Genomic DNA, 24,089 nt, shown 5'->3' with positions numbered 1-24,089 from the left:
TGTTGCATCTCATTGCCACAGAGATCAGTTTTACCTGCTTCAATTCCTTTCTTCCTGTAAGAAATTCCTTCTTACACATGCAAGGATCTCCTCCTCTTCCTCCCTCCTCTGTATTTGGTGATTTTAAGTCTCCCAACTCATCGTTCATCCATTATGCCATGCCAGGCTGCCAAGGGAATGCATGGCACACTTGCTCTGTTTGTGCCGGCAGACCTTCGCTGGCAGGCAAGTTCGTGCCGGAGAAGGCAGTCCTTGTGAATCACAGAGCGTGGCTACATATTACATAGTTCTAGATGAGAGCAACCCTACTCTCTGTGATGAGAACCGTGCCTGTTGAGAACTGAGGCGCCCCCACCAACAGGCAGAGAACGGTGGAAGTAACAGAGCCAGTGGCATCACCAGAGAGGTGCGGGCCACAGGGTGACACACACACACATGGGGTGGGGGTGCTTGTGACATCGTTATTGGCCAAAATATTTTAAATCTTGGTATTTTCAAATAATGCAATCATGTTATATACCATTCGATGTGTAATTTTATGAAGAATGCAATGAAACAAACTACATTGAAATATCTCTATTCTATCAAAAGTTACAGCCCCAAAACTAGTGGGGTGGGGCAACAGTGCATCAGTACATCCATCCCTTGGGGTGTTGCCCTATCCACTGCATGGGCCTCCATCCATCATTGGGTTGACAGGCTGGCCTCCAGGTATTGCAAACTCTAGTGACACCACTGAACAGAGCCACATGGACTGGGAAGGAGGCTACCTCCTCCTTTGGCTACCTTTCTTCTGCCATTGTTATCGCCTCCCTTTGACTGACTAATCTTCCCTGGAAGTTGGCGGGATGCATAGCTTAACCAGACTCACAGTCTTGTTCCAATTAGCTCAGTGCTATATGCTCTGGTGAGCAGTGAAAAATGCCACCTTATTTTCTCATGCGCTCCTAATGATGCACACCTCTGTGTCACAATGGAACAGCACAGCGATAGCAAAAGTGTGAAAGTTCGGATGTCTCCCTGTACCCATGAGGGGATACAGAAAAAAAGGGGACCCTATCTTACTATGGCGCCAAGCACTCATGCCCCTTCCTTTGCAGGGTAGCAGCCATTTTCAACTACTGTGCCATGGTATACTGGTGTGCCGTGAATGGTCTGCAGGTGTGCCGTGGGAGTTTGGGGGAGGGTCATTTATTAGTAGGGCCAATGGGGATGTGAGCCCCCCACCAGCAGCATGGTGTGCCTTGTCATTTGTCAAAAAACTGATGGTGTGCCTCGACAATTTTAGCACCTTGTCAGTGTGCCATGAAATGGAAAAGGTTGAGAATCCCTGAGTTACAGAATGCTAGAGGAGGAACACGAGAAGCCATCAGCCAGAATGCTTGAGGAGGGAGACTAAGAGAATGCTAACAGGAAGCAGGGAGGGAAAGATAAGAAATGGGCATGGGAGGGGGAAAACCGTGGATATGTGAATCAGCTGATATGGAATCTGAGGATATGGGGGATACCTGTGATAAGGAACATACTGCCAAATTTATGTAACACAACCAGACTCTCTGCAACAAAAATCTGCTTGAGAAGTGCAGATTTTTTGCCCCATCCACCCAGCAACACAGCCAAAGTGCTTTGCACACAACTTTAGAGCTAGACCTCTAAGCCCATTGCTGTCACCACATCCCGTAGCAGTTGATTTCATAAGGTAATGATGTGGTATCTGGAGAAACGTGCTTATTTTTTTCCTGTTCTGAATTTATTACCAATTAACTTCAGTCTCCAAATTTCTGGTATTATGGGAGAGAATTTGGTAATCGTTTCAGTAGGACAGAATAACTTGTTTTGTCATTTGAGGCCAATTTCCTTTCTGAGAGTTTGGAGATACTGAGGTTGCGAAGGCAGAGGGAGAGGACGCCGCTTATCTATTGACAGGCTATTAATAGATTCCCATGTTATAGCTGTGATAACTCTTCAGGTCTGTTTTCCTTCCTCCACTTAATGATGTAAAGGGAGATGAATCTTTCAGAAAATCAATGAATATTTCATTTCTTCCCCAATTGCAACATCAAATGGGTTTTAGATGCTCTGTAAATAAACCTTCTGAGGTAGTCAGAATTGGCTAAAACCCAGAAGGAAAAGCACACAAGAAATTTCAGGAGATCAAGTCTCCTCTTTGATTAGCAAGTCAACAGCAGTTATCCTAAGATCTCAAGGGATATGGCATGGGAACAAGTGGAAAGCCCCAGAGAAATCCAATCACCTGCATTACTGCCCATGATTCTGAAACATACCATGCAGGAAAAGACTGTACTGTTCAGACTGACATGCACCACATTTTGCAAGTGTAGGTCCTCTGCAAGTAAATTATAGAGCTGACATGTGAATGCCCGGCAAGAACATAGGTTCATCCGATGGGCAGGAGAGTTGCAAGGTTCCTAGAAGTCGTACACTTTAGAGCAGGGGTTCCCAAAGTGTGTGTCACAATGCTTTAGGGCAGTTGTGTACCTCCCATAGACTTCCTTGGGGCAAATGCCCCAGGCACCAACTGCTAGGGCCCCGCAGAAGCCTCTCTGAGACTCCCGACGGGGCAGAAACTGTGCTTCTGGTTTGCCGGAAGCACAGTTTATAGCATCGGGGAACCTCAGAGAGATTCCCCCGGTATGGGAGAAGGTCGTGAGAGGCTCCCGTAGCCTCTGGTGAGTGGGGGGCAGGGTGGATTTCTGTGGGGGGGGCGGCGATATCCTGTGGAGGGGGTGCCATCATGGAGCTTTGCCCCGGGCGCAAGGCTGCGAAGGTCTGTGGCTGCTTTAGGGTATCACAGCACAGTAGTACCATGGGGTGACCCAGGTGGCTTCCCCTACCTGTTCCCCAGGTGCTGCCATCTGTCCTATCCTAATTTTCGACTCCTGCCGACTACACCAATTTGTCCCGTCCAAATATCTCAACTCCCTTCTAATGCCCGCTTTTTGGCTAATTAACACCCTCTTTATCTCTAGAACAACCGCTGTGGTGTGCAAAGGAATGAACACAGAACTCCTTATCTATAGCAACTACCCAAATTTATTGCTATGAACACAGACACTCCCTGCAAGTCCTCTTGTCCAGAGGCTTTCCCTCCCCAAAACTCCACTTAACTCAGAGGGTAAAGGTCTGAAGCCTCCAATTCAAGTCCAATCTGGTCTCAAAGCACAGTCCAGTCTTCCCAGTCTTCTGTGTCCTCCAGCAGAGTCCTGGAGGTTCCCTTCTCCTGTAGGTCTGGGTCAGGTAGCCCTCTTGGTCTGGTTCCCTCCAGGTCAGGTAGTGTCTCCCTCTGGGTCAGGGTCCGGGTTTCCCTCTGGGTCAGGGTCCCGCTTCCGGCTTTCCCTCTGGGTCAGCGTCCAGCTCTTGGCTGGGTCAGCATCCCGCTCCCCCAGCTCCTTTGGTCCTTCTGGAGCTGCCTTTTATCCTTTGTGTCCCATTAAGTGCAAATGCAGCTCAGCTGTGAGCTACCTCCTTAGCTCATTCAAAGTCCCATCAAGGTCAAATGAAGCTCAGGTGTCCAACCAGGTCTCCATTGGCCTTGATTGATTACAGCTGTGGAGCCAGCCCTGCCCTTCCCAGAGCTGTCAACCAGCTGTCAAAACATGGAATCGCTGTCAACACCACATCGTCCACCTGATGATCTTCTGATCTTCCATTACACCATCTCACAAAATCTCATGAGATTTGGGCGCCACTATCTTGGATCTCGTTAGAATTTGCAAGATCAAAGGTGGTGATGCCTGGCTGAACAGTAAGAGACAGTGGGGGCGCTGTGACCCAGGTAAATTTTCAAACCACTGCTTTAAAGCCTCATCCAAATCATCCCTCCCCCCCCCCTCAAAAACCAGCCCATTTAAGTTTATTTAACAGCTCACATTTTGGCTCTGCATCACCACGGATCACCAGGGTTTACTAATCTCCGAACAGATTTGACCTCTTTTGTTCTGCTTTCACAAAGAAGATGAGTTGGGAGGTAGCACAAACTTTTCATAAAGTGTAACTGCATGAAGTTTCCAAGTCTTTCTGCCCCTTGAGAAAAGGCTGTATTCCAGACATGAATAGACCCTCTCAAAACCCACTTAACAGAACAGCGTGGCTGCTTCCAATGACCTTTTGGAGAGTTACTGACGAGCATTAACAGCAACGGTCATAAAATGTGAACCGTTACTTGAAGTGGATTTTGCCTTCCCCCCTCCCGACAAACATAATATTAGGTTTTCTTAGACTTGCCTGGCAAGAAAATCAAAACCGCCTGTGTTTTAACTTTCTATCCCCCCACCCACTCTCATGCACATCCCACTGACAGCGATTCCCCAGGGAATCAGTGGGACCATATTTTAGCTTTCAGAAAAGGTTGTGTCGTTTAGCTTTCCCTATTTCCTCAGTGTGGGAGCAGGAACAAAAAACTCCTTAATGCACAAATGTCTCAGTCTGGAAAAAAAAAGATGTACCTTGTGAATTAATTCTAAGAACAGAAGATGAATCATGATCTTTATATGTATGTCTTTTCTACCTTCCTCCTTCTCTTCCTCCCAGAAGCAAAGCCAGAGGGAGGCCTGCACAGTAAGTACAGCAGACGCCACAATGCATCATGTAAGCCCATTGCCGCTGCCCCGAATGGCTCTAGTGGCCAGTGGAAGAAGCCACTAACATGGCAGCCTCTGGCTATGCTACTGCTTCCTCCTCCTCAGTTTCCGATCAGTGTCTTCTCTCTCTGTGCTGTCTACATTCTTCTACCCACTTCTGAAATCCATTATTTCACTTCACCCACACCTAAAGAAGTTGTTTTGACTGGGAAATGATCACGAGTTCAATCCATCTGCTGTGGTACCTATATTTTCAATGAAGCTTAGGCAGAAACAATACGATTTTGGGGGACTGTATGAAATAGTCCCAATCCATAAGTGATTGTTATGGCTAAATTTACATCCCGTTGTCCCTTCAGATAACTGAGAGGAACTCTTGTTGACATCTGAGGAACTCAAGGTGGGACTCTTGGCAGTCTTCCACCTGGGGGCTGCATAAGGTCCATATCTACTTAGCTTCACCAGTGCTATAGGATTTGGAACTCCTGCACAATTAACTGGGCCAGATCTATACAGGAAGTGCTGGGCAATGTGCACAGGCTACATATTTTAGTGTTGTCACTGGTAAATACAATCTAAATTAATAATATGTCCAGAGTTGTTCAGAGATGGTGGAAAGGCTGACCATGTGTGATATAGCCCCTGGGGCCTCAGGCTTAAACATTGGATGAATTGACTAGCGAAGAGGGATCAATATTTGCACAGAATGCCCAAAGGGTGGCCGAAGAGGTCGTTGTAGGGGGGATTGATGAGCACCATGGTTACCATGGGGATATCCTTGTGATAGTGCTGCTGACCCATCTGACAGGGATTGCAGATCTCCCATGAGACTGGATTCCTCTGCACATCACAGGGATGTCAGCCTCTGCAGGACCAGTCAGGGAGCAGTGCCAGGGAGGAGATATGGCTAACAGCTACGCTCCCACAAGAAGAGATACCCAAATAAGCCTATGGAGGAAAGAGGAGAAAGATGAAGTGAAACCACCCTCCCCCTCCAATCAGAGTCATCCAGGGTCAGGAGGACCCCAAAGGTGACATAGTAACTACAACCACATCTTTATTTATTGTGGACATAGTGCTATTCACGTACATGGCACATTCCCCCCCCCCCAAAAAAAAAAAAATGAGAGGCCATGATTCTGTCCTGGGTGGTTCAAGTCTAGATGAGAGACACAAGGGGGAGACGACAGAGGAAGGGGAGGCAGGGTACAACTGGGAAAGAATAGGCAATTATTGCAGTGATACGCACTTGGGCAGAGCCATCCCTTGGGTAGAGCACTGATTTTCAACCAGTGTGCCACAGCACATTGGTGTGCCATGAAAGGTCTGCAAGTCTGCCATGGGAGTTTGGAGGCCCACATTGAAAATGGCTGAAAAACTCTTCTGAGTTCTACGGCTCAAGCGCAACTGTCTGTAGCCACAAATTGTCTGTCCTTCTTCCTCTGATGGCGGTGAGAGAGCTGGTGAAGGAAATGGGACAATTTGTGACTACAGAGAGTTGCCCTAGAAACAGAGTTACAGAACCCAGACAAGTCTCCCGGAAGCTGGAAGTGACATTACAAGGGGAAAAGACCATAGCGGTCATTATATTGGTGCAACTGGGGCAGCCACTCTGGACTCTGATTTCTTCACTAAGATATAGCCATGATAGCAGAGCCCCTCACTGGTTGATTTGCCCTGGGCCCATACCCTTCTAGAGACTGCTTTGCACTTGGGCCTACTTACAGAAGGGCATTGGGACTGGGTGGTTGTGCCAAAGTTTTCATGGAAAAGGCAGGTTTGGAGGAGGGACTGGGAGGAAGAAAAAGAGGTAACGTCACAGAGACATTCTGGGAAGGATTTCAATGCATAACAGGAAGTGAAGGTGAAAGGGTGGAGGCTATTGCAGGAACCACAGACCAGCACATAGCTGAGGGTGGTTGAGCTCCACAAGTGAAAGCCACAGGCAGGCATGTGTTGAGATATAAGTGATGGTAGGACAGAGTCATGGAGGATTCTGAATGTATGAAGAAGAACGTTGAGCAAAGCCAGTGGTTCCCAAACTTTTTCTACTGGTGGCTCCCTTGACCTACTGGACCATTGGTCACAGCTTCTCATTAGAGCTATAATCCTATATGCTGTATAGGGTGGTGGGTTTTTCCATGAGGATTCCACAGCTCCTCTGGTTGGTTTTCATGGCTCTTAGAGGAACCACGACTCACAGTTTGGGAACCACTGAGCTATTCATCAACACTCTGCTTCTCCTGTTCCCGTTGTGCTATGCTTGATTTTTCATTACTTTCTTCTGGGGGAGGGAAGCTTCTTTGGCGTTTTAGTCAAGGGCAGGTTTACCTCATCCCTGTCTTTCTGTGGCGTTAAAGCTATACATATTACCACGGTAACATCCGTGAAGTGTTTCCAAGGCTCTGCACGAGTGACAACATGAAGGCTAATTCACGGTTACGGTTAAATTGCTTAATATCTGATTTGGGAAGAGGCGAAAAATCTCTCTCTACGCCAGACAAATAAGTGGTTAAGAAGGAAAAAAAAATATGGAAATTTGGAATTATGGTTTCTATTTTTATTCCAACGATGCCATTCCTGCCAAAAAAACCAAAATAGCCTGAATCAGAAGCAAATGAAAGGATAGAGCAACATTACTCATTCCAAGGGGAAACAGGAATTCCTTGCCACGGCTTGTAGCAGCCACCCTGCGATGTTGTTCAATTCAGTGTCACAACTCATCAAGAAACTGTCTAATTTCCTCTGTTCCAGTTGACAAAAGATGTCAACTGCAACTAAGATGACTTCATTTTTATATAGCAATCTGCTTAAAGACCTATTTTACTACTACTGCAGGGTATGTATAGATTGGTAGTCAGCCGTTGGCTCCCTGGGCCAAATCTGGTCAGTAGATATAATAAGATGCTTCATCCCTAGACAGATCATTGGTCCATCTGGCCCTCTGTTGACTCTACTCTGACTGGAAGCAGCTCTCCAAGGTTACAGACAAGGTGGTACACATCAGAGCAGCGATTTTCAATCTTTTTCATCTCATGTCACACTGACAAGGTGCTAAAGTTGTCAAGGCACACCATCAGTTTTTTTTCCCATTGACAAGGCACACTATGCTGCTGGTCGGGGGACTCAAATCCCCCAATTGCCCTACTAATAAATGACCTTCCCCAAAGTCTCACAGCACACCTGTGGACCATCCACGGCACCCCAGTGTGCCACAGCACAGAGGTTGAAAATCGCTGCATTAGAGCCTCGTCCCAGAACTAACTGGAGATGCCAGGGATTGGCCAAAAATGGGTACGCTGGTGCAGGGAAACAAGTAAGAGAAGAAGGTGAAAGAACCTCTCGGACTGGTGCCTGGCCTACAACTCAGTTCACAAATGCAAATAACCCCTTGTTGATTTGCAGCTGAATGTGTATATTGCATCCATGAAAAAAGGAAGGTGGCAATGCCAACTTATCTGATCATTCTGTTTGGGGCAGTGGTTCTCAAATTTTTTAGCATCGGGACCCACCTAAAAAAACAGATTCACTTGACCAGTGAAGTGGCCTCTGTGGCTATAATGGTGATTGGGCAGCAGTGCTCCCCCCCCCCACTACAAGTTAACACTTGATGCACATAGCCTAATTTGCCTTGTCAGTTTCGGGACCCATGGACCCATGGAGTTTGAGAACAGCTGGTTTATGCTGTTGGTCTGCCCTTGCTATTTTGCAACCACCGTGATCAACTTATGAACCGCTGATCTCAGCGTAGCAGATTAAGAGCCTGATCCCACTGAAGGGCTCAAGCTGGCCCACTGCTAGCATGCACTGTCACAAATGCCTGCGACACTCAGCGCTGGTCCAGCACTGGAGCTGGCAGAGAGGTGAGTAGAGGCCGGGGGGAGGCCGGTCGGAGGCCACCTGGCACTCTGTGCAAGCGTTGGGCAGTGGAGAGGAGCATAGGCGTGTAGGGGGAGGCATTCCAGGGTGACAGAGGATGGGGAAGGTGTGGCAGGTGGCGGGAGCAGGGCGGAACTGGTGGAGCTCCGCTTTGCCAGATCCAAAGCCCCACGTTGGGCCTCCCAGCCTGACGCAGGGCTGCTTTACTCTGTGCTGGCTAAATCGCGGGTGCAGAGTCAAGTAGCCCTATTGCGGGGCTTTTTCCCTTACCAGGGGGAAGGGGGCAAATGTCCCCTTCCCCCATGGAGATGTCAGGAGCTGCCCAGCATCCATTGGATGCAGTAGCAGCCATTTCAGTGCCAGTGCAGCCCTGGGCACTGGGCAGCTCAGGATTGGGCTGTAGGAGAGCTACCCTCCTATTCTCTTTTGTACACTCCAGGTGGGGCAAGGACATGGAAGCCTTTGAAAGTGAGAACAAGGATCCCTTTGCTGGATCAGAGGGGGGGGGGGGAAGCTGCTGGAGAGCTCAGGTTCTTAACCCCTATATTACATCAGCTCTTGAATTATACAGGACAACAAACACCGCAGGAAAAAAAATGATGCAAAGTAGAACTTGTGCAAATGTGCCCAATTCACATTGTTTATAAAGGCTGCAGAATTCAGCCCAATTTCCTTTGGTGCACAATTTTGGTTTAATTTGAGTGCTGAAGGCACACAATGCAGAGCGCAGGTGACTTCCAGGAATGCATCTATGTCTTAAGAATGGAATGTGAGGCTTCACAATCCTGAGAAAGGGTATTCTCCAGTTATCCAAACAGACCTGTTATATGTTTTGCTACAAGATACCTTGCGAGCACCTGCAGAAGCTTATGCAACTTTTTCCTCTCCCAATACGTTGCTTGCATATTTTACACATTTTTTGGATTCACTGTGCAATGTGAAGTCAGTCTCTTCAAACCAGACTTCATCCCTGCCTTACTGGCTTGCTGACTCATAAGTCTGTAACACAAAGGCCAAGAGAAGGGAATGACCAAAATACTTTTCTGTGCTATTTAAGCTTTGGTTTCCTTTGCTTGAGAGAGAACATTGGAAGCCAGAAGCAAGCATGCTCCTTGCACACAGAGCACTTTCTAATTTGTGGGTTGGTTCTCAGGGGGAGACCCTGTGCCCCATAAGGTACATCAGGTTCATGTTCATGAAGAGGTGGGATGTGTCACCTTAGCAACTAATGTAGCTGCTTGTATGGGTCAGCTATAGCTCCATCTCAACCTCCTCTAGCTCTGGTAGCTCATGCTCATCTCTTCTACCTCATCTCACCCTCTTCTAGCTCGTGCAAGGAAAGCGCCCTACAGGTAGACCACAGCTGCGATACAAGGACATCTGCAAGAGGGATCTGAAGGCCTTAGGAGTGGACCTCAACAGGTGGGAAACCTTGGCCTCTGAACGGTCCGCTTGGAGGCAGGCTGTGCAGCATGGCCTCACCCAGTTTGAAGAGACACTTGGCCAACAGACTGAGGCAAAGAAGGAAGGCCTATAGCCAGGGAGACAGACCAGGGACAGACTGCACTTGCTCTCGGTGTGGAAGGGATTGTCACTCCCGAATCGGCCTTTTCAGCCACACTAGACGCTGTTCCAGAACCACCATTCAGAGCGCGATACCATAGTCTCTCGAGACTGAAGGTTGCCAACACATTCACTTGCATTAAGGAAACATTGGCCTGGTACCTTGGATTATTAATAGGCAATCTCCCTTACAAACGACTCCTTTGATTTCAGTCTTCTGTTTCTGCTTCTGGCTTCTGGGCAAACCTCAGGAACAGAACCAAGACGTCACTTGGGGACTTACGGCCAAATCCTATCCAATTTTCCAATGCTGGTATAGCTGAGCCAATGGGATGTGCGCTGCATTTTGTGGTGGGGAGGCAGTCACACTCCTCAAAGTAAGGGAATATTTGTTTCCTTACAAAAGGGCTGCATTTTGGCTGCACTGGTGCTGGAGGATTGGATAGGATTGGGCCCTCAGTTTATGTACAAGCATAACTGGATAGGTGCTAGTCAGTTTCGGTTCCCTATTCAGAGGAGTTCACATTGAATCCCACACTGTCAAGAGCACATTGCAAAACAATTACAAAGGGCCTGAAGCCAGAGATATGGCTGTCACAGATCCGAGAAGCTCCATAGGGGCTGCTGGGACTTCACCCGAGGAGACCTCTGGCAGCTTCTATTTGTGCACTGGATGCAGCAAAAACTGCACTGACCGCAGTGGATCCAAGTGCGGGACTATCGTTAGAATTTGGCTACCCATTGCTTTCACTGAAACAGACAGACACAGCTAACCCTCTGGAAGCGGTATGGAGTTGTAGAAGGTTGAAATGAAAGTTTAATCACCCCCACCCCACATCTCCATGTCGATTTGTTCCCAATATCCGGGTCAGAGCTTAGTTTAAGCCTGTGGGGAACTGCTGTTCCTGGAAGGGAAATCTTAGGTATGGAGAGAGAAATTTGATAAAGAAAATAAAGCACAGGCCTGTGTTCTGTGTACAAGAAAAGCATAATCTGAAACAGGTTTGCATCACTTGCACCCAAAACAGCAGCAGCACGCATGTAGATTATAAGAGTATGATAAACAGTTTACAGAAAAAAAAGAAAAGGAATGACTTGCTAGGCATTGCAAATTAGATAATAAAAGATACTGAACAAAACCAATAAATTATGTCATTACATTAGAGCCTCAGTTATTAACATAAACAATTTTTAAACTCGATACTGTGTTTACTGGCAACATATTCTTCCTCCACCCTGACGGGGATGAGATGATACATCATTTAATTTAATAACCATCGACCCTTCGTGCCAGAAGTTCTGATGTAAGAATTGCTCTGAAGCCTGGGTACTGGCAGTGGACAGAATCCCGGGACGAGGCATATAATGACTTCTGACAACTCTGTTGCTGTCTGCAGACTCTGTTTGGGGCCCCAGCTGCCAGGTTGTCACTGGCTCAACTCCTATAGACTTCAGCTGAAGTTTTGCTTCCAAAAAGAGGTCCATAGGGTTAGCGCTTCATCATAGACGAAGCCGCTTCGGCTCCTAGCGGTGATGCAGCAAAGAGCTAATTAAATGCAATATATCTCTCCAACTTTAAACAGAAATTTCATACTGTGAGTAATAGATTTCATTAAGGCGAGAGCCAGCGTAACACAAGGCATCTCCTCCTCACACACGCAGAGACACACACACATGATCGTGGAACTAATGTTCTTTTCAAATGCTACACGTCAGTTTTTGGGCACCTCATGAGTGTTCCTATGTTTGCAAATATGGGTCATGTGTCATTGTGACCCATGTCAGGCGGTGAGTCCCTGGATCTGAAGCTGCTGCTTTTGAATGCCAGGTCGGTGAATAATAAGACCTGTATCATCCAGGATTTGATTCTGGATGAGAAAGCCGACCTGGTATGCATTACGGAGACCTGGCTGGACGTGGAGGGAGGCGTTAGTCTCTCTGAACTTTGTCCGCCAGGCTTCCAGGTGTTGCAGCAGCCAAGATTGCAGGGACGGGGAGGGGGAGTTGCAATGGTCTATCGTGAGTCCATCTCCCTCACCAGGTGCCCTGTCCAGCAGTCTGCTGGGTTCGAGTGCCTGCATGTTGTGTTGAGAGGACCAGACAGGATTGGGATTCTGTTGGTGTACCGCCCGCCCTGCTGCCCAACAGTCTCCCTGCCTGAGCTGACTGGAGTGATCTCGGGGGTGGCATTGAAGGCCTCCCGCCTGTTAGTGCTGGGGGACTTCAATGTTCATGCCGAGGCCCCTGCGGTAGGTGCAGCTCAGGATTTCATGGCTGCCATGACAACCATGGGCCTGTCCCAGAAGATCTTGGCCCCGACACATACTGCAGGACACGTGCTGGACCTGGTGTTTACAGCTGGGCATGGGGGCAGTGATCTGGATGTAGAGGAGATCAAGATCACTCCGTTGTCATGGACAGATCACTTCCTGGTAAGGTTTAGACTGGTTGCGACTTCCTACCTCTGCAGAGGCGGGGGACCATTTTCTATGGTCCGCCCCCGGAGGCTAATGGATCCTGAAGGTTTCCTGAGGGCTCTGGGGGATTTCCCCACTGCCAAGACTGGCGTCTCATCTGAGGCCCTGGTTGACCTCTGGAACAGGGAAATGTCCAGGGCAGTGGATGAGATTGCTCCGGAGCGACCTCTGCCACGTCGCAGACTCGGAGCGGCTCCTTGGTTCACTGAGGAGCTGCGACTGATGAAGCGGCAGGGCAGGCGTCTAGAGCGACGGTGGCAGAAAACTCGTGATGAATCCGATCGGACACGGAGTAGAGCTCATTACAGAGCCTACTCCGTGGCGGTGGTAGCAGCGAAGAAATCATTCTTCTCTGCTACCATTGCGTCTGCTGATAACCGTCCGGCAGAGCTGTTCCGTGTGGTGCGGGGCCTCCTCCATCAGGCCCCGCCAGTGGACCAGGAGGAATACACGGTCAGCCGCTGTGACGTGTTTGCACAACATTTTGCAGATAAAATCGATCGTATTCGTCACAACTTGGATGCCACATTGACAGTGTCTGACGATGTCCCCCTGGCAACTGCTTGTCCAGTGTTGTGGGATTCTTTTCAGCTTGTGCAGCCTGAGGATGTGGACAGACTCCTTTGGAGTGTGAGGCCGTCTGCCTGCCTGTTTGACCCTTGCCCAGCTTGGCTGATAAGAGCTGCCCGGGGGGGACTGGCTGAGTGGACGGGGAGGGTGGTCAACTCTTCCTTGGGGGAGGGGACACTGCTGCTTGCTTTGAAGCGGGCGGTGGTTCGCCCCCTCCTGAAGAAGCCCTCCCTGGATTCCAATGTGTTGAACAACTATCGGCCAGTCTCCAACATCCCGTTTCTGGGCAAGGTAATTGAGCGGGTGGTGGCGGCCCAACTCCAGAGGGTCTTGGATGAAGCGGATTATCTGGATCCTTTTCAATCTGGTTTCAGGCCGGGCTTTGGGACGGAAACTGCCTTGGTCGCCTTGGTGGATGACCTACGCCGGGGACTGGACAGGGGGAGTGCGTCCCTGTTGGTCCTGCTGGACCTCTCGGCGGCTTTCGATACCATCGACCATGGTATCCTTCTGGGCCGATTGGCCGAGTTGGGAGTTGGAGGCACTGTTTTGCGGTGGTTCCGCTCCTACTTGGAAGGTCGGTCCCAGATGGTGGTGCTGGGGGATGCCTGTTCGACACCCTGGCCATTGAGGTGCGGGGTGCCGCAGGGCTCAATTCTGTCCCCCATGCTATTTAATATCTACATGAAACCGCTGGGAGAGGTCATCCGGGGGTTTGGAGTGGGGTGTCATCAATATGCTGATGACACCCAGCTTTATCTCTCCTTTCCTCCAGACTCCAGGGTGGCGGTTGAGGGCCTGGAGCGCTGTCTGGAAGCAGTGAGGATCTGGATGGGGGCTAACAAGCTGAAATTAAATCCGGATAAGACAGAGGCTCTCCTGGTTCGGAAATCCTCGATGCAGGTGCTGGATTATCAGCTGGCTCTGAATGGGGTTGCACTCCCTCTGAAGGAGCAGGTCCGCAGCTTGGGGGTCCACCTGGACTCGCAGCTGCTCCTGGATTCCCAGGTGGCGGCGGTGGCTAGGGGGGCCTTTGCTCAGCTTCGGCTGGTGCGCCAGCTGCGTCCGTACTTGGATCGTGCAGACCTGGCCACGGTGATCCATGCTACGGTGACATCGAGGTTAGATTATTGTAACGCGCTTTATGTGGGGCTGCCCCTGAAGACGGTTCGGAAACTGCAATTAGTGCAGAATGCGGCGGCCCGTGTGGTCACTGGAGCTAGGCGGTTTGACTCTGTCAGCCCGCTTCTCCGGGGGCTACATTGGCTGCCCATTCGTTTCCGGGCCCAATTCAAGGTGCTGGTTTTGACCTTTAAAGCCCTATACTGCTCTGGGCCAGGTTATCTTAGAGATCGCCTACTCCCATACAATCCAGCTCGTCCTCTCAGGTCATCAGAGAAGGCCTTTTTACAAGTGCCGCCGCCTAAGGAGGTACGTGGGGCGGCGGCAAGAAATAGGGCCTTCTCAGTAGTGGCACCAACGTTGTGGAACTCCCTTCCCCTTGACTTGAGAATGGCTCCCTCTCTTGAGTCCTTTCGGCGAGGCCTGAAGACCTTGTTGTTTAACCAAGCCTTCTGACGTTCTGGCCTTTTTAACATCTTTTATATATCTTTTAGTTGCTTTTTTACAGGCCCGATTCCTCTAAGAACTGCTGTTTTATGCTCTTTTATTCTGACTCTTCTGACTACTGTTTTTATGGGTTCTGCTAATGTGTTTTTTAATATGTTTTTATCTGTGAAATTATGTTTTAATTTGTTTTATATGTTGTTAGCCGCCCTGGGTCCCTTTTTGGGAGAAGGGCGGGATAAAAATAAAGTTTTATTATTATTATTATTATTATTATTATTATTATTATTATTATTATTGTCCACTGGGGTTCCAGTCTGTTGCATTAAAAAAAAAAAATCAGTGGAAAAATAACTTTAAAGACCCACTTACGGGTTTCTCCACTGTTGCCCCAGAATACATTTGTATAGATGCTATACTGCATTCAGCCACTAGATGGGGTGAATAACGGAATCTAAAGGAATGAAATTATTCTGTTCAATTCCATTATTCACCCCATCTAGTGGGTTGACCAAGCTTTAGCCACGAGAAGCTTGCAACCAGTGCGGTTTAACAGTGCAGAGGTAGGAAACTGAATTTTGGTGCTTTTATTTTTTTCCTTGTTACAAGACATTTTAAGGTGGACCCCGGTATCAGTGGCGAGTCTAATCAATGGATGCCAAATCAGTGGATACCGAGGTCCGACCTGTATATAAAACAGCCTGCCTATGTGAACCACCTTGAATAAACTCAGAGGAGTAATCCGATGGCCAGAAAGGCGGTATATAAATACCAGTATTATTATTATTTATTATTTATCTTTGAGACACATTAAAAAATCATATTTAAAAATCTAAGCATCTCTCAGTCTTGCTTTTGTGTGACTAAAACACAAGGCAATGCAAAACACACAGGGAAGTCTGGTATTTATCCCTGCAGAACTTTGCAGTTGGTTTTTTTTTTTTAGATGGCACTTAAAAGCCCCATATTCAAATTTGAGTTGATGGGGCCTGCTTGTGTGACTAATAATCTGATTCTCTTCTTGCATGTGTCTCTGCTTTTCTGCAATATCAGACATGATCAGTCTCTTCCTACGTCCACTGCCATTTCAGTGACCAATCACGCTCTCACAGCTTTGCTGATGCCACCCCATTACTGCATTTCTGAGCCCTTCTATATGCATTTCAATAGATTCTGTGGTTCAAACTTAATTTTGCTTACAGCTAAATCAGCAGCACTGGAGAGTCAGCAGGGAACTTAATACTGAATGCAGTGTGATTGAAGCATCTCACATTGAATGAGAGAGGAAAAAAGGCTGTGAGTTTATGAAGAAGAAATGAAAAACGCAAGGAAACCCATAATGAACACTGTGTCTGGTTTGACCTAAACACTGCAGATCTCATTGCAACCTTGCAAGATGCTGCACCCCCAGTGATCAGGGCATCCACAGGGTTCCCTTGCACTCCTCAGCATTTGATTTGATTAAACTTGCTTTTTTTGCTTAGGCAGAGTGGGTCTAAGGCAAGCACAGACAGCTGCAAACTTAACCCACATGGCATTCTAAGAGAAGGCAGGCTGGTTGTTCGCAGAGGGAAACTGACAGATTGCAAGTTTCCCCACTTGACTCCACGCATTGCACTCCGGGAAGGCAAATGCCATTCAAAAGATTGGGGGATTCAGCAAGATACTTATGTGCTGAATACTGCCTGCAGCCTGCTAGTTGACCATCTCTGATCTAAAAGAAACCTAGACCATTGGCTTAAGAGGACTAAATTAAGCCAATGAACAACTACCCATAGCATGCAGCTGTGTGTGTGTTTGACTTGCTAGTTTTTATTCCCATTTCCTTACCTTTTTCTTGGTGTAAACTTTACACTGTAAAGGCCTGAAAATCTAAAGCAGTGGTTCTCAAACTCTTGGCACTGGGACCCACTTTTGAGAATGAGATTCTGTCCGGACCCACCAGATGTGATGTCATGACCGGAAGTGACATAATCAAGCAGGAAAATTTTTAACAATCCCAAGCTGCAATGTTACCCACACTTACCCAGGAGTAAGTCCCATTTACTTTCATTGTTAAAAGCATATACATAGTAGCCTGTTTCAAAGTACAGATCTGTAACATTTCCCCAAATGCAGTCACATACCATGGGAGCATCAAGTCTAATATACTAAAAATGAAATACTGAAATGAATGGGGACCCACCTGAAATTGGCTCGCAACCCACTTAGTGGGTCCCGACCCACAGTTTGAGAAACACTGAAAGAAACCCCATTTTTCCTATAATCTCCAGTTGACTTGCACTCTCTGATGTATATGCCTTTAAATGGATAGAAAACTCTGTTCCCACATTATATTGTACACATGAACAGGCATCTGTGCATACGTACATGTTTTAGCATTTTGTTTTTAAAAAAATGCGCATGCAAACAGCAAGTAACACGGTTCTCCTCTGCATGTTTACCCAAAAGTAAATCTCATTATGCTCAGTGTAACTGTGTTACAAGAGTGCAGTCTCAATCCCTCAAAAAGGCAGAATACAGATCATGTCAAGTGCAGGCATTGAATGTAACTGAATAACTGCTTTGTATACTGTATACGTGTTGAAGGTAACATGTCAATAAGATGATGTTCTCCCAACTTTCCATCACACTCTGATAAACTGCCACCCACCACGCCAGGCTGAAGCTAAAGCAAGTGGATTCTAAATCTGAGCAGGAGGTTGGATTAGATTACCTCTAAGATCCCTTCTAATTCCAACATTCAATTATTCTAACTCTCCAAAAAGAGCAGAAATTCAAAAAGTTATTTGCTTATTGGTTGGATTTGCATCCTGGCTTATAACACTTGTACTAAGCCATTAAAATTGCATTTCCATCTCCCTTCGTCATTCCTCATTTCCTTACATTTAGTACTCCCCCTGCCCCCTTTCCAATACCTTAGCCCAGTGCATTTCAACCTTTTTCATCTCACGGCACACTGACAAGGCACTAAAACGGTCAAGGCACACCATCGGGTTTTTGATAATTGCCAAGGCACACCATGCGGCCATTGGGGGCTTCACATCCCTGTTGGCCCTGCTAATAAATGACCTTCCCTCAAATTCCTGTGGCACACCTGTGGACCACTCACGGAACACCAATGTGCCACGGCACAGTGGTTGAAAATGGCTGCCTTAGCCCCTACTATGGGGCATGACTCTACTATAGCTGATTTCTCCCAAGCCTCCCTTCTCTGAGTCAGTTAAAAAAAAGCCCAGAAAACCACATCAAGTTCCTCCCCACTTCAAAGTACAGTTCCAAAGCATAGTTGAATGTCCCCAAAGGGACTGAGTCCTTTGGCATCTACCTAAAGTTTGTTGTTCCCTTGGGCTGCGGAGGTCTTGTAATGTTCCTGCAGCCAAAGCAGAGAAGAGAGAGGTGCTTTTGTGCCCAAGGTGTCTTTTGTGAATAGATATAGGATCAAGTCAGAAATGACTTGGTTATCCCTGACTCCAAGCGATAGCCCTTGTACTTTGGGCTCTGATCTCTGCAGGCCAAGTGCCTCTGGCCAGTATCACTCAATGCCTTTCTGCGTCTCCATCTGGATGGATCTGCTATTATTCCAGAAGTCCCAAGGCTTATTATTACCCCCCCCGCAAGGAATGACTGACAGCGTAACTATCAAACACCCACATGAACCAACACACTGTACTGTGTATACAAGAAGTGGGCGAGGAAAGAACAGGGTAAGAACAGGGCTCTGAGAGCCACGCATTATGCAGTTCCAAACAAATAATGAGTAGTTAGTAAAACAATTATTTTTTGATGAGGAAATTGTAAAACGGTCCGGCAAGAAGCACTGCAGGGTTGCTTTGCTAGCACCAAACAAATGTGTCATAAAGCTGCAGAAGTGGAGATCTACCAAATAACCACAGGCTTGTGCTGGATTTTTCTAGATCTCTAGAAGCAACTGCATATAATGGCCCCATCCTAAGAGCCGTTTAAGTCACTGGGACAAGCATTCCGGCAGCATAAACAATTTTTAAAAATGTGACAACACCGGCAAGCATGGACGGGCCACTGACACAAACAGCTAGTTGCCAGGTCTGCTTGATAGGTTGGCAACCTTCAGTCTCGAAAGACTATGGTATAAGCCTACAGCACCCAGTATTCCCAGGCGGTCTCCCATCCAAGTACTAACCAGGCCTGACCCTGCTTAGCTTCCGAGATCAGACAAGATCGGGCATGTGCAGGGTAACAGTTGCTAATGGACACCGGATACCATTTTGTACCAGTCTTACCAAGAGTAAGACTGTGCAGGGGTCAGGAGGGAGACAGGGAGGTGTAGAACAGGGTAGATGGGAGATGATGGGGTGGGGAGGAAGGCAAGGACTTTGAATTGACCCATGGTGGCTGGAGCTTACCCCCAAGGAAGCCTCCAGAAGCAAAAACTCTCCTGCAGGATACAGCGGATGCCATTCTCATCACTGTATGGTGAGTTAGGTAGGATTGGTACAATTTTACTGGAAGGTACCATTTTAACACTTGACTAACACGTAAAAGATGCAAAAATGTTTAAATTTGGATTTCAGAAAGCGATACAGATAAACACTGTACTGGGCTGATTCAGGCATGCACAATTGTCACTTAAAAGCCGTGATCAGAGGTGTCATTGAGGGGGAATCAGTGGGGAGCAAAGCGCTGGGTTTCTGCTTATAGCAGGAGCGGTGATGTAATTGCAGGAGCGCTCAGGTGCTGCTTTAGACTCAGTTAAACTACCTTAACTGAGAAGAAGCATCAGGCTCATCAGGAGGCAAACGGAGAAATTTGCCTAGGGGCAACTGTGGAAATTTAGGCCGCTGTCTTTCCAGAGGGATGCTTGAGCAACAATATGCAGCTCATGTTACATTTAGGCTGCAACCCTAACCACACTTTCCTGAGAGCAAACCCCATTGAACAAGATAGGAATTACTTCTGAGTAGACCTGGTTAGGAGTGTGCCCTAAGGCTACAAAGGGATCGAGTCCAATTTGTTTTTTGTGGTCCTAGTTTTCCACTTGTTGCAAACATCAGCCTGGTGTATCTTTAAGGGACTCGAACCGGGATTTTGCGATCAAAAGCCAGGCACCAAAAGAGAACCTTGGTATATGTACACCCAGAGACCCTTAATATACATCACAGTTTTCTGAGGTTTGTAAATGGATGCTGCATTAACCAATCTTTGCTAAGAACATAAGAAGAGACCTGCTGGATCAGGTCAAAGGCCCATCTAGTCCAGCTTCCTGTAATTTCACAGTGGCCCACCAGATGCCTCAGGGAGCACAGAAGACAAGATACCCATATGCTGGTGCCACACCTTTGCACACAGCATTCAGTGACAGCCTACTTCTAAAATCAAGAAGAAGTTGCACATAGCCATCTTGGCTTGTAACCTGTGATGGACTTTTCTTCCAGAAATCTGCCCAGTCCCCTTTTACAGGCATCTAGAGCTCCACATCCCATGGCAAGGAGTTCCACAGACTAATTACACACTGGGTAAAGAAATATTTTCTTTAGTCTGTCCTAATTCTCTTGACACTCAATTTTACTGGATGTCCCCTGGTTCTGGTATTGTGTGAGAGGAAAAAGAACAAGATCAGATACTTTATTAACGGTCTTCCAACCAGCTAGTCACAGGAAAAACGAACAACTGGGGAGCATATATACTGTGAACCCTTGATTTAACAGACTTTGGGAACAACGGATGTTTGCTGCTCCTTTAAAAACTAGTCATTTGTGTTTTGTACATCTTTGTGCCCACTGACTTAAGTGCAGCTGGATTTAACAGACTTTCAGCATTAATGGACACTGTCTTCCCCTCTATTAGTCCGTTAAATTGAGAGTTCACTGCAGCAAATAAATGAGCTACCCAGAGCCATCGCACATGGAGCTTCGCCACATATTACAAGTCATGCACAACCAAGAACTCTTTCTGGACCAGACATCTAGTAATAAACCAGTAGATTTCAATAGCCATGTCAGGCCACAAGACAGCAACTCTCTTTAGGAAACAACCCAACACCAAGAACCAACACAAGTATTTAAATGAAGACATCACTCATCACTGAACTGAAGGCCACGGCTGCTTGGAAAAATAGTTGTGATGCAGCATAGAACATTCATCAGAACTAAAAACACACGAGATGGACAAAATACCTCATAGGGATGACTTGAGGACAGTATTGTGACATTGCCTTAATTTATAAAGCTGCTTAATGCATGGTATCGTAAGCAAGAGGGCACTGCATCACCCTCATTGCTAAAACAGTAGCAAAAGAATAGTCATATAATACTCAGATCAGACTTGATAGGACTCATAATAGTTGCCTCTTAGTTTTGCAACTAAAGTTCTGAGCTTGCCTGTAGCTATTTGAGATTATATGGTTGGCAACCTTCAGTCTCAAAAGACTATGGTAGAAGCCTACAGCACCGGTTATTCCCAAGCGGTCTCCCATCTAAGTACTAACCAGGCCTGACCCTGCTTAGCTTCTAAGATCAGACATGTGCAGGGTAACTTTACTCCTTTCCCAAAAGGGTCATACTAAAGATTGCTTACCCCTCAAAGCCCGATTTGCTTTTTGTACATATCAAGGAGCTGACGAAAATTAAGAGAACAGATTTGTTCTACTCTATTCATACACATTGATGTGTAGGATTGTGATCTACTCTCTTCTGCCTAGATCATGTCTGCATGGTAAAAATGCACATATTCTTTGAATGAACTCATTCACTGTAATGGCTAGAACAGTGTTTCTCAGATTGTGGGTCGAGACCCATTAGATGGGTCGCGAGACAATTTCAGGTGGGTCCCCATTCATTTCAATATTTTATTTTCAATATATTAGACTTGATGCTACCATGATATGTGACCACATTTGGGGAAATGTTATAGACCTGTACTTTTAACAAACTAGTATGTATATTCTTTTAACAATGACAGTAAAGGAAACTTACTCCTGGGTAAGTGCGGGTAGGATTGCAGCCTAGGATAGTTAAAAATTTTCCTGCTTGAGGATGTCACTTCCGGTCAAGACATCACTTCCGGTGGGACCTGACAGATTCTCATTCTATCCCGGTGGTCCCGGTGCTAAATGTGTGAGAACCACTGGGCTAGAAGATTAAGATGTGAGTCAGGACTTTCCGGGTTCAAATCACACCTCTGCCAGAAACTGCATAAGTTGCCTTAAGCAAGCCACGTAGCTCACAGCCTTAGTCTTCACCAGCTGCAATGTGGGGATAAAAATCATTACTTTACCGTACGGGATTGTTGTAAGGATTAAAATGAGGCAATATGTGACATGCTTTATACCAGGGGTCTCCAAACATTTTGGCCAGAGGGCTGCATCAAATATCTGGCATGGTGTTGAGGGCCGGACAAAAATTTAAATATAAAATTTATATAAATAAATTAGAGATGGAACTTAGATGAGTGAATAAATGAATGAATGGGCTCTCTCTGGCCCATTAGAACACCCTCCAGACACAACCAGAGCACAGTTCTAGTCATGTTTGGCCAAATGGGCCAGAGGCTTTCAGGAGACAAGAGGCTTGCCGCAGGCCACATCCGGCCCCCGGGCTGGGGTTTGGAGACCCTTGCTTTAGACCAGGGGTGCCCAAACCCCGGCCCTGGGGCCACATGCGGCCCTCAAGGCCTCTCAATGCAGCCCTCAGGAAGCCCCCAGTCTCCAATGAGCCTCTGGCCCTCCAAAGATTTGTTGGAGCCCGCACTGGCCCGACACAACTGCTCGCAGCGTGAGGGCGACTGTTTGACCTCTCACATGAGCTGTGGGATGAGGGCTCCCTCCACTTCCTGCTGTTTCACGTCTGTGATGCAGTAGCGGCATTAAAGGAAAGGCCAGCCATGCTTTGTGCAAGGCCTTTTATAGGCCTTGAGTTATTGCAAGACCTTCATTCATTCACATAAGTTCGTCTTTAATATATTCATTTAAGTAAACTTATGTAAATTTATTCAAATTTTAAATGTAAATTAATTCTTTTTTTCCCCTGGCCCCGGACACAGTGTCAGAGAGCTGATGTGGCCCTCCTGCCAAAAACTTTGGACACCCCTGCTTTAGACAATCAAAAAGCACTACACAGAAGCATATGGTTATCATACTAATTCATGTATTTTATAAGATGGGCTCTAGTTCATGAAAGTTTCTGCCACCATAAATGTGCCTGGCTTCAAGGTAACTCAGGGCTCTTGGTTGGTTTTGTTGCAACAGACTGATATGACTACCCCCCCCACCCTAATTTCTCCTATGCATGCAACTGTCAATACACAATGGAATATTGTGATAAGGCTGGAACCTTTCATCAATTAGATGAAGTGATTAATCCCCTCCACTTTTTAACCAACTCATAAGTCAATTTCAATCACTTGCCAACACATTTTTAAACAAAACTAATTGTTTTGCTAAAAGCGAAGCTGGCAGACACAGTCTTAGAAGTGGCACTGCCCCTTCTTGCTGCTGTACAGAGGTTAGACTCAAAGATTGCCAAAGTCATACCGGGCACAAGCCTAATCAGGTCTACTCAGAAGTAAGTCCCATTTTATTCAATGGGGCTTAGTCTCAGGAAAGTGTGGTTAGGACTGCAGCCACAGTGAGCTTCAGAGCTAGGTGGGATGTCGAACCTGACTCTTCTGGGACCTAGTCCGACACTGTAAGCACTGCACCCGGAGACCCAGGTAATGGCAAACACTTTCCCAAATGCATTTCTGTGCTCCAGGCTGTGATGAAAAGGAGCAGTTAAGATGACAACCATAGCCAGGGATTCCAAGTTGGAGGACAGGATTTTTTAGAAACTGAACTCCGGGTTGGATCCAGAACTTGGGTTGGAACCAAAAGTGTGTTCTGGCCTGCCCGGTGAAATAAATGACTTCTTCCTCTGGAGCAGCGATTTCCAACCAGTATGCTGTTGTCATTGGTGCGCATTGAAAGGTCCGCAGGTGCGCCGTTGGAGTCTGGAGCACAGCAGTTGAAAATGAATGAAAAATGCATCTGGGTTCTGTGGCTCTGTTTTGAGGGCAACTATCTGTAGTAAAGGATTGTCTGAGCCGGCGGAGGAAGAGGGACAGGCAATTTGTGACTACAGACAGTTGCTCTAGAAACAAAGCTAAACCAAGCAAAGTTCTCTTACCATGTGCAGTGTGACTCGGCTGGACTTTCGTCCCACTCTCCTATCTGCCCGTTTTGTTTATTATCACAAGCCCACCTGCAGCAGCGTCTCTGCATCTCCCTTCTGGGTCCTCCCCCATGAGTTACTCCTCCCCTGGATCTTAACCCTTCCTCTTCCCACTAGAGCAGGGGTGGGCAAACATTTTGGCAGGAGGGCCACATCAGCTCTCTGACACTGTGTTGGGGGCCGGGGGGGGGGGGAAAGAATTAATTTACATTTCAAATTTAAACAAATTTACATAAATGAATACATTA

At 47.0% G+C, this 24,089-nt stretch overlaps 1 protein-coding gene and 1 pseudogene across 2 annotated transcripts in view; both read right to left on the bottom strand.

The window, feature by feature from the left end:
* Window positions 1-24,089, bottom strand: part of TNFAIP8L3 (TNF alpha induced protein 8 like 3) — a 61,306-nt gene that overhangs the window by 31,959 nt on the left and 5,258 nt on the right. The window lies entirely within an intron of this gene.
* Window positions 18,770-18,889, bottom strand: LOC136659613 (5S ribosomal RNA; annotated as a pseudogene).

The sequence above is a fragment of the Tiliqua scincoides genome, chromosome 8 (genome assembly GCF_035046505.1).
Source record: "Tiliqua scincoides isolate rTilSci1 chromosome 8, rTilSci1.hap2, whole genome shotgun sequence".
Taxonomy (NCBI): Eukaryota; Metazoa; Chordata; class Lepidosauria; order Squamata; family Scincidae; genus Tiliqua; species Tiliqua scincoides.
Note: the sequence above shows the minus strand (reverse complement) of the source record. Positions and strands in the feature narration are given on the sequence as shown.